Below are 7,145 nucleotides of genomic sequence, written 5' to 3'. Positions count from 1 at the left end.
AAAGGGACCCTTGACGAGTACAATTCTATATAAGTACATCTGTCAGACTGAACAGTCATCAGAATATAACCAGTGACGTCACTTATCACTCAAGGGGATGTCACAAGGGCGTTTGTGTAATCTCCTTTACAAAATAGAAAGCCTTGTGCATCTTTAGCTTGTTGGCACCTTATTCTACTGCCTGTAGTAAGATAAGAGAATAAAAATAGAGAAAGGGAAGGAATGCTAATAAGTTGGATTTTTGAGAGCATATGTCCAAAAACAACATTTTGATTTGAAGAAACTTAGGTAAGTTCTCAAGATTATAGCAGCATTATGAAATCTCACATTTTAATGTAAATAAAATGGCATATATGAAAAAAGTTCTCACAGCCCAAAGTATCATTATGAAATTTCACAATTATGTGTACTTCTGGTGCCTATAATTGTTCACTTTCCCAGGGCAGTAATGGAAAAGCCTTTGTTTTTGGCAATCTAGGTGGAAAGCTGGACAGATGTTGACTTCGCTAACTTAGAGGCCCCAGGTTAATGAGAACACGATTGTATGGGGGTGGTGAAACACCAACTATACAGAAAAGAGGGGGCAATCAAAGTGTTATGATTCAGACTTTTTATTACATAATAGTTTATCTCAAAATTAAGCTAATATGTTAAACAGCTATCCATCATTCTGATACAGTGGCACAATTGTTGCAGACTGGTGGATTTAAGATTTGTATAAGATCTCTTTACACAGTTTAAGGATTGTGGGAGAGAGTCCAATGCAATTAACTCATTCTTAGCATACAATCCACTAAAAAAATAAAACATAAAACATATAGAGGTTTGTTAAAAACTCATAAAACCGCTGTTGTGGTGGAGGAAGAGTGGGCCTTTTCCTTGGATTTCAGCCCAGAAGCTTGTGAAAACACTGAGCCGAATACAAGTAGCTACAGTTTCGGCCAAAGTAGAGTTTTATTTTCAGCAGTTTAAGGATTAAAACAACCTACAACAGAAGTGGTTAGTAAATTTTCCTGCAGTTCTGTCTGAAAGTTTTCACTCTTATTGATTATTCATACAAATTATTTTGATGTAGCAACTTTCTTCTGGTACACCTTGATCTTTTATACAATGTTGACCTATTAAGAACAAAATCAATGAGAAGGACCTGACTCGCCTAGTGTGTCATGTTAGAGGCCATTGGATGGTGTGGAGCTGTTCTTCAGCACCAGTACTACAGGAAAAAAAATTTGTTCTTTAATGTCTGTGTTGCTTTGACTTCACCTTGAGTAAAGACAGTTATATGCAGATGGAGATGGGAAAATTAACAAAATGAATATCCAATTATTTTATGGCAAGATGTCCCAAACAGTGAGGCAGTGCTGACCTTTAAATACTATTCCATATTCTCTCCACATGAAGTTCACTCTATTAGTATAGATTTTTTTTTTTTTAAATGACTAATCACTACTTCTATTTCTTCTTGCAGCGCTGATGTCACTTTTAGGATGCTGACTATTCACTGGTCTTTTCCTTTGTTGTTTTGCTTAAAATAACAGACTTTTAAATTGAATTACATCCTTTGACATTGGGTTAAAGTCACAGAGCCACTTCCAACGATGAAGGCATTGTTTGCCCTTGTTTGCCCTCCTTGTGCATTTTTATCAATCACAACTTCCTTAAATATGAGTCAGCTGTCTTTGAAAGAGGCAGATCAAACGCTCTGCTATGCAAGCATCAGAGAATGGCCTTGACTTCTACCTTAACCTCTCTCATCTCAACCCACCCTTCCTGAAACCCACACCCTTCAACACCATAACAATTTGGGTGGAAGGCGGCAGAAGTTAAAAGGGCCTTCTTGCCTCTTAACAGGAACTAGATTTTTCTTTTTTTTTTCTTTCTTTTTTTTAAGTTTTGGAGTTACAGTAAACTCCCTGCCAGGGTAAGAGATTATGACAGGAACAGAAAAAAAGTACAGTGGTTGAATTAACCTGCAGTTCCAGATTTACAATCCCCCAAACTAAGTTTAATGAATTTATTCTACCATTGTTCCCCACAAACAAATATAAATATTGATCTTTTTAAAATAGCAAAATATGGTTTTAGCTTACTAAAAGTAAAAAAAAATTCGTCATTTTATTTACATAAGGAGTCAATTTAAGTGGTCCAGGCACTAGGTAGTTCTGACTAGGATGGTTCCTGGGAATGTCCTAGGTGAAATGTGCATGTGAGGACATGCAAGTGAGACCCCCCTTTATCTGGAGGAGATGGCCAGGAAGAGGGAGTTTGGGCTTCTCTGCTTGGATTGCTGCTCCTTGACCCAGACTGGCAGAAACTGGATAACATAAGCTCAACTCTGAAACTTTGGGTATTTTCACAAAATATTCTTTTACAAGTGCCAGGTAATTTTTTTTAAAATAACAGAATGAAACTTAATTCAGGGCTGAGTAACAGTGATACAGAAGTGGATGACATTTTATCTCCACAAGGCTCTCCACTCTGTTGCAAAAGCCTGGCTCTTTATGGCCTCTGTTTGAACTGTTCTGTTTATAGCTAACTCGATACAAAGATCCCAGCAGTAGCCACCACCTGAACTGAGATCAGACATCCCAATTAGGTAATGCAGGTTTTCATTTTTTCCAATCTGGCCAAAGGGAAGTGATTGCTTCAACCAACCACTTTGAAATCTACTTCAATCTTTCAGACTGGGGGTCTAGAGGGAATAAGGTTTAATCTTTTCATATAAGTGCCTCTCACTGAGCACAAAACTCTCTTTAAAGTATGAGTTGGCAGTATGACGCCTGAAGATCAAACTGTTGCTGTGGTCAAAATAGTGACATCATCAATTTAAAATTGTTTAAATGGATTTTGGGAGGACCGGAATAGGGAAAAAACTCAAGGTTGACTCGCTTTGGTTTTCAATTAATGTGACCTTTTCCAGGCTGACATCTTTGAAGATGAATCAACAATACAGTATATTTTGGATCAACTTCCACCCAAAATATAATTAATTTAATGTGTTGTTTTGTTACTTTTGCTGTCATCTTGTGTGGCCTAAAAGGCCAAACATCAATCTGAAAAAAAAAACTGGACTGTCTTCAAGTATGTCTTTCATGGCCACAGGATAAGACTGAAAGTAATGAATAATAAACTTCATTACAATGATTAACCAACATTTCAAATAATTATAACAAGCATCTAAAAGGTGGCCACAAAAAGCTGTTAAAAAAATGAAAACACCATCTACACTAATAAAACTGTTTCAAAAGAGATTAGCAATAATGAGCAGAAGAGGAAAAGCTTCTGTAACTAAAATGATTAAGTCTAACAGAACCAGGGGGCTTTCCCACTTCTACCTAACTACACTATTCATTCAGTGTATTCTCATCCCAGGGTGTCAAAAGATGCCACTTTATCAGATCCAGCTGGCTTCAAATACTTTCACAAAAGGTGTCCTTTGCTGTTGATGCAATACTAAATGCAGATAGTTAAAGTCTACATTAGAAGGTAGAAAGGGCAAAGAACTAAGTCTCAGGGTGCAAACGGGAGGTTTGCCTTTTGTCCTTTTCCCAGTGAGGTTTAGGCATTAAAAATTACATGGTTAAGTTTTGGAAACAATAGTGGTTTGGGTCAAAGACAAGACATTAAGGGAGACTGATCAACTCTTGTTTCGACATGGCCCCGGCAAATCTTGAGACTTCCATTTGTATCCGTATGTTGTGTGGGTTAGGCTCAGGGTGTGTCCAAAACTTTCCTGAATGTCTGTGAGAATGACCACCATAGGTGCTCAATTTTGCCATCAACTGCAGCAATAAAAGCAAGACTTCCACTGACCCCCAAGATGGGCCAGAAGTATAGATTTCATCACTTTCCTATTGACAAAAAGGTGAGCATCAATGCTGTTCAATCTGAGTGAATCTCAGTGAATCAAAATGGGTGTTTGCTGATTTCACTTCTAGCATAAAACATACAAATATATAGTACCAGTCAAAAGTTTGGACACCTCACCTTGAGTATGTCCAAACTTTTGACTGGTACTGTAGATACTTATTTATTACCAATATTGTCACAGTTACCGATTTTCAGCACATCAGACCTGTGACCCTCTTGACAGCTGACAGAAGCTGCTAAACAAGAACAGCTGGTTATAAACCAACTGCATACCAGCTAACACTAGTCTCAAGTGTCCTAATTATCACATCATATGAGAGTTTAGTATCTGAGATATTATTAAACATTAGATCCACCTCGAAGAAAGGTCCAGTTAGCTACAGCTAACCAGCTAACTGTGCAAAAAAAAGCAGTGTTACTGAGGGAGAAGTCCTGAAAATCCTCGACAACTCACCTCAGTATCACTGTCATTGGACACAGGTGAGCTTCTCTCACTCATTGATCTGTATTGGACACCTTACATAAAATTTTACAGCCACCTCCAAATTAAATAGATATGCATGCTCCACTGCCAGCACTATGAGGTAAACACTGATCGACTGCCTGCCCATTACACTAGCCAGAGTGTTTGATTCGGGGGTAAAAACATAAAATATTGCAAAATATTTAATTTTTACATATCCCCTTTTTCTTCCTGATTTATTTATTCATGTTGATATTATTACAATGTTAAAATAAAATGTGTACAGAAACATTTTTATACACAAACAGTTGTTGAAACAGGCCAACTGGCCGCAGCCATTGTGGGGTACAGAGGGTCATAATTATATGGTAAATGGTAAATGGTAAATGGACTAGTTCTTATATAGCGCTTTTCTACTCAGATATGAGCACTCAAATTATATCACTGTTATAATATCACAATTATAATATTTATCCTTATAATTTTCTTTTTTTTGTTATAAATATATACAGTTTGCTATAAATATACACTGGCACAACAGAGCATGAAGACAATAATTTTATTTGCTTAAGCTGCCGACAAGAGAGGTTAAAAAAAATAAATAAATAAACATGCAGTCTTAGTACAGGTGGCTGTCAGTGGACTTTTTAAAAAAAATTCCCCCAGGCTTCTCTTGATTCAATTCTTTATACCCGATAAAAGGAAAAATATGACCCAAATGAATCGTTTACTCTATTGAGAGTGGATCTCTCACGTGTGTAGATTTGCGGCAATTATAAACACAGCTCTGAACAGACAAATATGGCGGATGCTAGTTTTGGTCTGGGGCACTTTTGGTGACATCACAGGCCTAGTTGCTCAGTCGTTCTTTAATCTCTTCTCTCTGGTTTGGGTTAAAAGGTTGGGTTGGGTTATGCTGCTTTACAACATTAATCTTGCATGTTGGAAAATTATGCTCACCCAGCGCACTGAAACATGATGAAAGGGTTGTTTACAAGCTTCAATATGTGACGAGCTGGGAGTTCAAATTGCCTCACTTTTGCCATAAACCCAGTGCATCATGGTGCTGACGCTAAAGGACACCTCGAGCACATGTGTGAGACAAGACGTGAGCAGCTTTACCGTGACATTATCTGAAAATGAAAAAAGGCTGAAACATCTGGCAGGCATTTCTAATCTACCTTCTTTCAGGATATAGCTGTCACAGTCTTGTGCAGATTGTAGTGTGGAGGTGGAGGACCCAAATGCAGAATGCTGCAGGCAGAATACTAAACAAAAGGCAAGACTTTATTGAGTTCTGTGATACAAAAAATCCAAACAAATGAAAATCCAATGAACTAGGTGATACCAGGAAAACCAAGAGAGCAGGGCAGCACACACCAAGGGTTGCATAACATATGCCATTAAAAAGAACACAGGGAGGACTGGAGTATATATACATATGGAAGACATATTAGAAATAAGGCACAGCTGGGGAAATGAGACACACGTGCGACAACCAGGACAATAACAGGGATACAGACAGGAAGCAAAACTCCAACAAAGTAAAACAGGAAAGAAAAAAGACACATAAAGGACACATGAGGGAACCAAACACGAGTAAAGACCAAAAAGACAAAACTAGCACTACAGCCATAAACCATCAAGAGATATCCAAAACTATATACAAACCAGAACTGAAATACTAATACTAAGAGACACCTAAAGCTCAACATTCCAGAACACAACACAATGAAAATATGAATCAAAAACACAGGGTCATAAAATAGAAACTTAGTAAACCACTGGACTGAGAATGTTATCCATGCCTGAATTTGAATCTGCCCTGAGGCCTTTTACTGCATGTCTTTCCCCTGCTCTTTCTCCCAGCTTCCCTGGCTTCTCTTTTCTATCATAAAAAAGGCTAAAGAAAAATTATCATTAAAAAAAAAAATCAAGGACTCAACAATAACAAGAAATCAACTCACTATTGAAATAATAAGGAGAATAAAAAAACCTAAACAGAAATGTCAACTTCAATATAACAAAATGACTGCAAAACAGGAAAGCAGCTTCAGTGCTGAAGGCTTCACTCAAACAGAATATACAGAGCTGGGCTGAAATGAAGAAATACGAAATAGGAACTTGAGCAAACGGAACTCAGGCAAAAACAGCACTGGGTATGAGGGATGACACAACAAAGAACAGAGGATACACACAGGGGTAATGGGAAAAATGGAAAACACAAGGGAACACAGCTGAAACGAATCGGGAGAAAACAAAAAAGAGGAAGCAAAACTGAATAGTTCATGGGTCATGAACTATTGCAACAACAACTGTGTCCCAGTTATGGCCATCACATTTTTTGTGCCACCTGGAAACAATTCTCTTGTAGTCTTTGCTACACTTATAAAGATGATTATATATGATTTGTTCAACAGAAGAAACACAGGTTAACACATAACACAATGCAAATGTGCAAAGAAAACCAAATCAAGAAGAAAGGAAAAAAACACAACTTCCATAAAAAAAAAAAAAAAAAAAAGAAATTACAACAACAAAGCTTTAAACATCTGCTGTGTGATATGTCAATTTTGGGAGTATCTCAGACATCCAGCACAATTTCAGGAGAGTGGTGAAAGCAAACATAGTCCTCCATTGTCAAAGTTTCAAATACACACACACACACACACACACACACACACACACACACACACACACACACACACACACACACACTAGAAAAACAGCTATCCATTACCCCAGTCTTATTATTCAGTCTTGCCTCCTGCTTTTTTCCTCATTTCTCACGCTTTTTTTGTTCTCCACCATA

The sequence above is a fragment of the Archocentrus centrarchus genome, chromosome 4 (assembly GCF_007364275.1).
Source record: "Archocentrus centrarchus isolate MPI-CPG fArcCen1 chromosome 4, fArcCen1, whole genome shotgun sequence".
In the NCBI taxonomy this organism is placed as follows: domain Eukaryota; kingdom Metazoa; phylum Chordata; class Actinopteri; order Cichliformes; family Cichlidae; genus Archocentrus; species Archocentrus centrarchus.
Note: the sequence above shows the minus strand (reverse complement) of the source record.